Source organism: Lissotriton vulgaris, unplaced genomic scaffold, assembly GCF_964263255.1.
Source record: "Lissotriton vulgaris unplaced genomic scaffold, aLisVul1.2 SCAFFOLD_2937, whole genome shotgun sequence".
In the NCBI taxonomy this organism is placed as follows: Eukaryota; Metazoa; Chordata; class Amphibia; order Caudata; family Salamandridae; genus Lissotriton; species Lissotriton vulgaris.
In genome coordinates, this window is record NW_028253402.1 from 1 (window position 1) to 11850 (window position 11850).

Consider the following 11850-nt stretch of genomic DNA (forward strand, 5'->3'; position numbering starts at 1 on the left):
CACCCTGGTAAAGTGAGAGGGCAGCCAAAACTGCTACCATAATAATGTTGCTCATAAAAAAAACGCCTTGGTTTTTAATTTCACAGAAGAGCATGCTTAAAAGAAACTTAGGGCCACATCTACTAAGGATTTGCGTTGGGGAAAAACACAACTGCAAACACAAGACACACAACCCCAACCACAACCACACACACACAACCACAACCACACACACAACCACACCCACAAACACAACCACAACCACACACACACAACCACACACACAACCACACACACACACACAAACACACACACACACAACCACACACAACCACACACACACAACCACACATACAACCACACACACAACCACACACACACAACCACACACACAACCACACACACACACAAAACCACACACACACAACCACAACTACACAACCACACACACACAACCATATATACAACCACACATACAACCACACACATACGTACACACACAACCACACACACACCCAGAGCCACACACACACAACCACACAACCACACACACAACCACACACAACCACACAACCACACACACAACTACACACACAACCCACACACAACTACAACCACACACACAACCAGAACCACACACACAACCACACACACAACCACACATACAAGCAAACATACAACCACACACACACACAACCAGCCGTCAGTGCAGGCTTTCAACAGGCACACACCACCAGCCATCAGTGCACGCTTTCACCAGGCACACACACCACCAGCCGTCAGTGCACGCTTCCACCAGGCACACACACCACCAGCCGGCAGTGCACACTTCCACCAGGAACACACACCTCCAGCCATCAGTGAACAATTTCTACAGGCACACACACCACCAGCCATCAGTGCACACATCAATTGTTAACACATCCACAATTAACTATTGTAGCAATCGCAGTATGGCGCACTTTACTTTTAAAAATATTCATCTAAAGTGCAGCATAACACCATTGGTACAAAAATAAATACAAATTTTTTTGGCCAACAATTTATAGACTTTTGTTTCAATTGGTGTTGCAATATTTAGCAATGCCAATAGCTCAAAAAACTTAATTAATGCGAGACCTATTGCATTGCAAATGCTTGTTACTACTTGTTAGACTTGGGATCTTTTGGCGTGTTTCCACTGAGTTTTTGGTTTCTGCCCTCCCGGTTTTTACTCTGTTTTTGCTGGCGTAGTGTTTCTGCGCACTTTTCTCACTGCTGATCAGTGGTAAAGTGGAAGTGCTCCTCTGGTAAAGTGTGTTAAGGATTGGTGTTTCCATGATTGGATATTTGATTTACTTATTAGTCCCTAGTAAAGTGCACTGCGTGTGCCAGGGCATATAAATCAAATGCCACCAATGAGCCTGCAGCACTGATTGTGCCACCCACGTGAATAGCCTTAAAAAGATAACTCAGACCTGCCATTGCAGAGTCTGCGCGCAGTTGGTAACTGCTGTGTCGACCTGGCAAGTGCACACACTTGCCAGGCCCTAATCCTTCCCTTTTCTACATGTTAGTCACCCCATAGGTAGTCCCAAGGTACCCCTGTGGGCAGGGTGCAGTGTATGTGAAAGGTAGGACATGCCCTGGTGTGTGTGGCATGTCCTGATACTGTATTGCAGCCCATTTCGTTTTTCATTATTTTAAGACTACCTGTTCCCCATGGACACAATGGGAAGTTTGTTTATAACATGCTATAAACATAACTGGCCCTGGAAACTAGGTAGGGAAATTGTTGGACTTGGCCCTTCTGGCAGGTTCACACCTAGACTTTTTGCTTTTAATGGTGACCTGGTGATGGTGATTTTTGGTTTCTGCGCACTTTCACTGTGTCCCAGTGGAAAGTGCGTGCGCACTCTGAGTGCGTGGAGTAAGGTTGGCCTGCCCTCCCATAGGAATGCTTGGGGAATGTCTGTGTCCCTGGTAGTTCCTGATGCGTGGGGTGTACAGGTTCGAATTTGATATGTGCGAACTCGTGAGAGTGAATGCTTCGCAATGATGTATGTGGCATGAGTGTGTCTTGTGTACAAATGCCACTTCTAGGAGTTGGCATATTAGTGTAAAATATGCCTGGCTTGTGATTGGCTGGAGCTGGCTGGTGAGCCTGGCTCCAGGAAGGCTGGATGGGTCTGCCCGGTGGTGAGTGTGAGATTAGCATGTTGATGGCTGGGGAGGAGTGCACCTGGTCCCTGATGGGCCTGGACTTTCCCCACACAATGCTGGCTCCGCCCCCTGTGGTGCGAGTGATGACCCTATCCCTGCCATTGAATGAAATGGGTGGTTGAGCTATCATAGGTACTCCAAAACCAGCTGCGACTGGTTTTCCCCCCACCCTGCACCTACAGACAAAGGATCTATGTGTATAAAAATGGGGCTGTGTCCCCACAGAAGTTGTTCTCTTCCAGGATCCTGCCTGAGGGGGCTGCTGCTGTTGCTGGGCCAGAGGACAGCCACCTGGATTGTCTCCCTGCCTGGAGACCCAGTGAGCTGGCTCTGGGCCCAGCTTTGCCCCCCTGCCTTGCTGAAGGACTTTGCCTGGACTTTGCTGGCTTCCAGCGCCTGGAAGCGCTGCATCTTGTCCCCTAGCGCTTGGGAGCGCTTGATTTCGGCCCCTAGCGCTTAATAGCGCTTTATTTGCTACTTTTGCGCAGGAGGCGCTTGAAAAATTCATCTAGCGCTTGGAAGCGCTTTTTGGTCCTCAGCCGGTGCCCACCCGGCGTTTGCCCGTCTACTTGTGCCGATTTGGGAATCCTCTGGCAGGTGCCCACCCTACCAGGGACCTTGTGCCGTGTTTATGCCCCCGAGCGAGTGCCCATCTCGCCTTATATTTAATTAGAGGCCGGTGCCCACCCGGCATTGCCCCCGAGGAATTGTGAATAGCGACTTCACCGCCGCAGCCCGGGAGACCCTGACGGGTACCCGCGCTGCCTACGGTGACCCGGAAGTCCCGCCTCCATACCCCTAGGGCCGCGCTGCCATTGGATACCCTGAAGCGGAAGTCAGGCGGAGTGCAGCGTGACGGGGCCAGGCGGGAGACGAAGGAAGCAGTCTGCCTTGGCCTGCCGGGGCTCCCGAGTGAGGGGAGAGCCCCGGACCTCTGCCGCAGCCAGGAGGAAAGCCGACCGAGCGCCAGGACGCCGCCAGAGCCCCGAGGAGAGGGAGCTCCCGACCAGCGTCCCCGAACAACCGGTGAGTGCAGCTCAGAGGGAAAAGTGGGGCCGTCGGGGCACATTGCCGGTGCCCGCGCCCCCCCCCTCCGGTGTGTAGAGCCTGTTGAGGCTCAGGGGGCGTATCTCTGTGTTCGAGCCCCCGAGCGGGGCTCCTAAGTTGCCGGCATTTCCTGGGGCCAGTGTGAGATAGAGTCCCCCGTGAGGGACTCCAACAACCGGCTGCATTTTCTTGTGAGCCCGGAGAGGCTCAAAGGGGGCACAATTGTTTTACGAGCCCTGAGAGGCTCGGGAGGGCTATTCTGTTGGCTTAGAGCCCCGAGAGGCTCAAGGCAGGCACCTCATTTGTTTTCACTAGCCCAGAGGAGCTCAAAAGCGCCACAGTTATTTAGGGCCCAGCGAGGGCTCTAGGGGGCATCACTTGTTTGTGGAGCCCAGAGGGGCTCAGGGAACACTCATTTCGCCAGAGCCTGTGAGGCTCCAACGTTGCCCCCACCAGTATTGTCATAGCTGCCCAGCACTTCGTGGGCAGCTGCCACGTTTAGGCCCCTGACATTGGGACAGTTCAGGTGTTCCTGCCTATGGAAAGTCACAGGTGGTGACTTATGTGAGTTGGCGCAATGGTTCTTTAATACACCGCTGAATGTGTTGTTTAATGCATCATGTGTTTTCCCTTCTTTGATACACCTCTGAATGTTTGTAGGCATCATGTGTTTTTCTTCCCTGCACCTCTGAATGTATGTGATGCATCAGGTGTTTTGTGCTTATACCCCTACAGGTATTGTGATACTTAGGTGGTTGTTTTCTTGCTAGTACAGGTGGTGCTAGTGAGGTCCTGGTTACCAGTAGATACTGGTTGTGTACTTTATGTTCTATTTTGTGCTACAGTGATTTATGTTCCATGTTCTAAATGCTAATTCTACCTAGTGCTAAGTTCTAAAAGTGCTGATTCCTGACAGTGGTCCAGGTGCCCTGTCTTGTACATATCCCCTGTAAATTCTGCCCGTGCCTGTTGGCACACTGTAAAGTGTGTGTTTTATCTAATGTGTTTTGGTATAATACAAAGGCTATTTTTATATATAACCTTGTGTGGAGTTTCCTTTGTGGTGGGCCTTGGGTGTTGTTGCTGGGGTGCGTGCGCAAATACTTAACTCACATCCAAGTTTAGCCTTGCTGCTCGCGCCACGTTACCTAGAGGGTGAGCAGGGGTTATCTTGGCGTGTAACTCCCTTGCCCTGACTTAGGAGTGGTGGTCTCTGACTGACTTTGTCGCAAGCCTTGGCCAGCCAGGGATCCCATTTCTAACAGAAATACAATGTAGTATGCCTGAACTCAGAATCTAAAGATGCATCTTTAAGTGAAGGTGATTTTTACATTCTGTGTTTGAAAATACCACTTTTAGAAAGTTGGTGTTTTCTTGCTCAGGTATCTCCTGTGCCTCTGCTGGAATGTGGATTGCCTGTCTGTTTTTTTGGATGACAGTTGGCTGGGGAGCAGGAGTGGCTCCAGATAGTCTTAGTAGGGTCACTAAAGGGTTGAATAGACCTGGGCTGCAATGGGGGAAGGGGGAGGAGAATTCCTTGCACCTCAAAGGGCCTTGTCTGCCTCTGACAATGCAGTCTCCACCTCCTGCCAGGAACTCACACCAAAGAAGGCAGAACTGGTTCTGGCTGGGCACAGACACTCTCTGCCTAAGAGATCAAAGGACTTTGGGACATAAATATTGGGGCCCAGACCCCTGAACTTTAGAACTCTTTTGGACTAGGAAGACTGCCAAGAAGAAGAGCAGGCGAAGCTGTGAGGAGGACCTCTCACTTTGCTGTGTGCTTTGCTGTGTGCAGTGGCTGCTTCTGTCTTTGGCAGTGAAAGGACTGGACTGAACTTTCTGCAATTTGTTTTTTGAGTTTCTCCAAGGGCTTGAGTTAGAGCTTGCCCCCTGTTCATAAAGTCTCAAGAACAGCAAAGACTTTAAGCTCTTCTTCCTTCAGCACTGGGGATTGTGCATTTTGTGCTGTAACAGAGGAAAAGCCACTGGACGATATCTATGACGCCACTGCCGACTCAGTGTCCTGACGGCACTGCAGAAGGCACCGCCGCAACGTCGCGACCTTGGTCTCACCGACGACTCCTGTGGAAGCTGCCACCAAGCCGCTGGTTGCACCGTGGCCTGTGGGCACCGCACTCCGCACCGCTTCGGGACGACACCTTGGCACCGCAGAGGGCACCGCCGCACCATCACCTCCGACACCTGTTGACACCACCACCGAGCCGCTGCTTGCACCGCAATCTGTGGGCAATGCATTTCGCACCGCCTCGCTTCACGACGATGCCTTGGTATCCCCGACGACGCTCCACGCTGAAATCAACGCAGCTGCTTGCACCGTTGTTCGAGGACACCGCTCAAAAAGGTACACGATGCACCACCCACATCAGATGCGACAATTTAGTGAATGTGAATTTGCAACACGTTATGGATCTCAGCGGGATCCCTTATTTCCTTCCTCTCTTTGTGTTAACATTGTACTTTTAAATAAAGCAATCTCTTCTTTTAAAAAAGCAACTCAGCCCCATTCCGTAAAGTAAAACTGGATGCCTTTATAAAACAAAGTTACACAAACCTTATTTTGGAGTAGACAGTGGCCCCATGTACTATTACTATTCCCTTGTACCCCAGAACCCATACCCAACCTAAAAGTTAAAAATCTCCATTACTTATCTTATAATGCTTTGTAATGGCATGCGTTGTAATGACATGCGTTGTAATGGCATGCGTTGTAATGGCATGCGTTGTAATGGCATGCGTTGTAATGGCTGCATTGTAATGGTATGCGTGTAAAGGCAGTTGCGTTGTATCAGCTGCATTATGAAGGTAGTGCGTTGTAATGACTGCGTTGTAATGGATGTTTCCCGCAGGACATGTACTAAATGTGAAGACTTCGGGCTGCCTGATATGAATGTTGCCAGGCTGAGGATTTCACAGCCCTGTGGGCGTGACCTCCTCAGTCTGGCAAGAGTGCCTTGAGGCCCTCCCCCTTGTGATGAAGGAGAGCGCCACTAATTGCCTCGGACATGGGCGCTACCATTTTAATCCCTGAAGTGCCCTGGGCAGAGTGTCCATCAGTGGCACCTAGTCACAGCATGGGGTAGAGTCAGACGTTTCACTGACTCCATCCCGACTCTGTGAAGAGGTTGGGACTGCTGCCTTCCAATTAGCCAGTGAGGTAAGGCAGCAGTCCCAACCCTCCTACTGAGCTGCCTGCACACCGGACTCATCCTCTGGGCCTCCACTGGGCAAGGGGCCGACCACAGGTTCTGAAGGGGGGGGGGGCATTTAGTGGGTTTCTCTCAGGCCCCATTCAGCCTGCTTTCTCCATCACTAGCAGCCATAATCGATGTTAGAGGCAGCGTACGCATGCCAGGATCAGTCGGACGACCGCTGGTGGTGCAGGCGCAGTCTGGTCTGTTCTGGCCTCTCGGTTGCAGTGTGTGGGAATGCCATCCTCATGAAGTGGGTCGAAATGGAAAGTGCGAGAAGGGTCCCCAGTTCGTCAGAGCATGTCTATTTGATTCACAAAGGTAGTGTGCTATACATGGAGAACTTAGCTGAGGGGAAAAGGTGTTTTCATACGGTTTAGAAATGTTGGAATTTCGCCTTTTTACAGAACTCCCCAAGCGCGCAACAAGCATTGGATTCAAAGGGCTTCAGCCCCCCCTTCACCTTCGTGTGTGTCAGCCTCACACACAGCCGCACCCGAGTACTTCACAGGTCTTTAGAAGACCATCTACATGTTACTGAGGCTTTGTTTTTTCTTTCACCCCTCATTAGAGCCCCTACATCTTCACTCTGCCAATTGCTGGAACAATCCGCACCACCGCGCGAGATCTTGATTAGCCCCTCCTGAAATTTTACTCTAGTTGCGCCTCTGGATCTCCCCACGGGAGACATGAATGTTCTGACTGCTGAGTTGATTTTAGAGGCATTGTCTATAGTGGTATCGAAAGAAATTGGAAAATAAAGATGTTACTAAAAGAGAACACTGGTGCCATTATACATCAACATTATACTCATTTTCTTGGGCACAGTATTTCCCCATTCTATCATCTTCATTGACCTCGATTGCTCGTGGTCAGCACCCTAGTTCAAGACCACACGAAATCTTCTGCATGCCCATTCATCCCTGTGGCCTCTTACTTACCCTGCAGTCAAACAGCAATTTGAAATGTTGCCTTACTTTAATCTCTCGTGGGCCCCCTGATAGAGCCAGCTCTGTTCTGGAGTCTTGCCCTAATGACCTTGAATATGTGACATGTCTTTAAAAGAGTGCTTAACTACAGTTTTCATGTAATTTCTTTTTAATATGGAACCAGCATGCGTTTCAGCTTTGTGCGCCCTTTGTTGCCAGGTCATTAGAGCGCACAGGAACACTCCTTCAAATTCTAAATGTGTTTACATCGATTATTCTGGGATAGTGAGGTGTGTTTTCAATATTTTTGTAACACAGCAGCATTTATTTATATATATTCAATATTTTTGTAACACAGCAGCATTTATTTATATATATTACTGAAAATAATCATGCATTGTCACTTTAAATAAATGTGGAAAAATACCAGCTGTAGCGTCGTCTTTTGCTTGTGGCAAAAATAAATGTGGATAAATACAGAAAAAATGACCCAAAAATAAATATGGATAAATACAGACGGAAATGGCAAAAAAATAAATACCATAAAACCGGGAGCCCTAATTATAATTCCTTGAGTACCAAATGAAAGGACACCACATAAGGTATATATCAAATATATATGTATTTAATCTAAACACAGCCCCTCTGCACTCTTTATGAGGTCAGAGGTCAAAGTACATTACAAGAATCTCAATTAGCATACGATAAGTTGCACAAATACAGTTATGCCCTAGGGGCCTCACAAACCATATACTAAAATAGTGGTATAAGAACCATGTGTGGAATAGAAAGCAGACATGGGGCCTGTGGAATCACTGGGGCTACTCTAAATAACCAAAGGTTAGGAAGTAGGAGGCCCACGGGAGACGCTTGCAGTGTCTAAACACAACCGCGGGTTACCATTGACTTTCTATGGGAAATGAAGAAGTTACAAAAGTACAATTTAAGGACACTTCCGGATGGACTTGGATGGAGCGCTTTTAAACTAGGACACTCTGAGAGTCAAGACCCACTGGAGCACCGGAGTACTTGTGTTACCTCAGCCAGGGAAGCCGGGTGCATAGGTGCCTTTTCGGGTCTGGTTTCGTCGTCGTTTTCAATGGAGAGCTGCAAAGAAATGCTGCAGGCAACCAGAGGAAAAGTGTCCAGGTGGATCCAAGGGTGGATCGAAGATCTGAAGAACCTGAAAGCAGAAGGGAAAGAGTCTGGGTCACTAGCCAGTGACCAGAAAGGTACCAGGAAGGAACCAGGCGATGTTGGGTGATTTCAGGTGAAGAAGTTGAGCTTGTCTCTTCAACCACGAGGTCCAGGAGGCATCGACGATGACCAGGTTCTGGATTCGAGCTGTCCCACAAAGGATCTAGTTGACTGCAGTGTCAGTATCCGGATTGGACCCAACAAGCCTTTGCAACGGCAACCCATGCATGATGTCAAGATTGGCTCTGTTGCAGACCAGCAAGGTCTGTGGTGCTTCTCCTTTGCAGGGAAGCTGGAGCAAGCCTGGAGCAACCAGGAAAGCAAGGTTGTCTCAGCTTTGTTGTGGATGTGTGTCGGGGTCAGAGATGTCTGGAAGTCCGGGTCCTGTGTTGCAGATTCTTAGGGATCCGCAGGAGCCTCGAAAATGCAGACCGGCAAAGTTGTTGTTGGTGCCTGTTTGCACAGGTTGGTCACTCCTTTACCACAAGGGAGATATCTTCCATCTTCCAGTCAGAATGGAACGTCGAAGTTCCAGGATATTTCTTGCAAAGATTCGTCCAGGGTAATCTAAAGTCCTGGGGACACAGCTCCTATACTTATACCAAGTTTGTGGGCTGGACTACCTGAAAAGTTCCCTCCTATGGGTGGACCAGGAGAGGGGGTGGTTACACCCCCTTTCCTATGTCCAGTTTCATGCCAGAACTGGGGCTGAGTGCCCCAGCAACCGATTTGGACTGGACTATGCATGGAGCACCTTGTGTGCCCCAGGCAGTGTCTGGAAAGCATTCACTGAATGCAGCCCTCAATGCCCCATTACACTAAAGCCTGTCTGGGGAGGTGCTGGCACCTCCCTGGACAGGAAACCTATTGTCCAAGCCTCCCCTGCCGGAGTTTCGTCCAGCAGCAGGAGGTCAGACTCGTGTCTGTGGCAGCAGTATCCATTTTGTGATGCTGGGGCTCTGTTTAACCTTTACCGGGTTTCACAGTAACTACATGTCTTCTCCCTCTAGAAGGATGGAATGCTACCCCCACCACCAGGACTGGCGGGTGGGTAGTATTCCACAGTGTTTGACACAACATGTTTTGATAAATCCAAACCAAAGTTAGCATTAACCGTGAGGATTATAATGTACTTAAGAGTATATGGTATGGCTATATCATAGAACAGCTATAAGGAGATGGTTCCGAAAGCTGCAGAGGAGCTCAGCTCATGCTAGGGCACCCTCTCACATAAAACCAAGCACTCTGCCTTCAGGATTGCCAAGGCCTACCATAGGAGTGGTTTATAGGTGTATATGTGTCTATATATGTAGATATAGGGGTACTATATCTAAGTAAGGGGTGATTACAACACCTTACCCAGACTGTGTGAATAGACCTGTGGTGTCAGTTTGGAGGGCCAGCCAATGGTGGCATAAGACATGCTGCAGCCCCTGGTAGGCCTTGGATGCACCTATGCCCTGGGTACTTATGGCACACTATACAGGGACTCACAAAGGTGACCCACAACCCAATCTGGCATGTACCTAAAGTAAATGGTTACAATTTAGAGAGAGAACAGCTAGGCTGTGGTCCTGATTAGCAGGGCCACAGCCAGTCTAAAGTCGAAAAACCAGAAAATCACAGCAAAAATTGGGGGTAACCATATGAAGCAGACCCTACTCTCCTACAAGCTTTAAGGGATAAAACCTCACCTCTTTTCCATGGAATGTAAACCCACTGTTCTTGGAAATGGGCCGCTACACCCGCTCTAGCAAAAGTACTGGGCGGGTCCATTAACTCTGGTATTTCAGGGTGATATATTAGATGAACCTCTCACATCGGAAACGGAGATACCGAAGTAGCACTCTTCTCATGCAACCTGCCCCTGTACGCAATTAACGTTGTGATGTTCTCAAAAACTCGGCCAGGCTCCATACCACTAGCATACACGCCCTTATCTTGGAGCAACCTCCCGATTATCATTAAATAAGGTAGTGCCTTCTACCAGTTCTTGAAGTATATCTATGAATAATAAATCAAAATTACTTTTAACAGGTGCCTATGTCTTTTATATCTGGTGCACTGATGAGGAAATTGTTTGGATTGATAATTCTTGCAGATTAGATGTATGCATAAAATTGAAAAAAACTTGAATGTTTTTAGACTTTATTGCTCGACAAACAAGTCCAGGACCAACTGTTTTTTGTACCACTCGACACTCAGGTGCACGGACATTTATTGGGTTACCCCGTTATGTTATAATGGAATGTAAACATGAGGCCGGTATTTTTCTCTGGGAAAAGTGGCAACCCTATTTCTGCTCCAGGACGAAATCAATCAATCAATCATTTGTAAAGCGCACTACATACCAGCGAGGGTCTCAAGGCACTGGGGGGGGGGGGAGCGCTACTGATCGAGCAGCCAGGTCTTGAGTATCCTCCTGAAGGTCAGCAGGTCTTGGGTCTGTTGTAGGCTCAGTGGGAGGGTGTTCCATGTCTTGGCGGCGAGGTGGGAAAAGGATCTCCCATCGGTGGTTGTTCTTCGGATGCACGCGACGGTGGCGAATGAGAGGTCAGCGGAGCATAGTTGGCCGTTGGGGATGTAGTAGGAGAGCCGTCTGTTGAGGTAGGCTGGGCCAGTCTTGCGGAGTGCCTTGTGTGCGTGGGTGAGGAGCTTGAAGTATATCCCATTGTTGACGGGGAGCCAGTGCAGGTTTCTCAGGTGGGGGGTGATGTGGCGTGGTCCATCGAGGATCAGACGTGCCGAGGCGTTTTGGATGCGTTGTAATCGTTTGATAAGCTTCGTCGCGGCCCCCCCGCAGAGGGCGTTTCTGTAGTTGAGTCTGTTGCTGACGAGGGCCTGGGTGACTGTCTTTCTTGTATTTGTTGGGATCCATCCGTAGATCTTGCGGAGCATGCGGAGGGTGTTGAAGCAGGAGGAGGAGACGGAGTTAACTTGATGGTTATTGAAAGCGTTGAGTTGAGGATGATTCTCAGGTTGCGTGTGTGGTCGGTGGGTGTCGGGCTGCCACCAGGAGTCTTCCCAGGCTGAAGGATTGGAGCCAAGGATGAGGACCTCCGTCTTGTCTGAGTTCAGCTTCAGACGGTTGGTCTTCATCCAGTCGGCAACGGCCTTCATTCCTTAGTGGAGATTGGCTTTGGCGGTGATGGGGTCCTTGGTGAGGGAGAGGATCAGCTGAGTGTCATTGGCAGAGGAGATTATGTTGAGGTCGTGCTGTAGGGCTACGTGTGCGAGCGGGTCCATGTAAATGTTGAACAGCTTCGGAGGATGAGTGCTGCGGT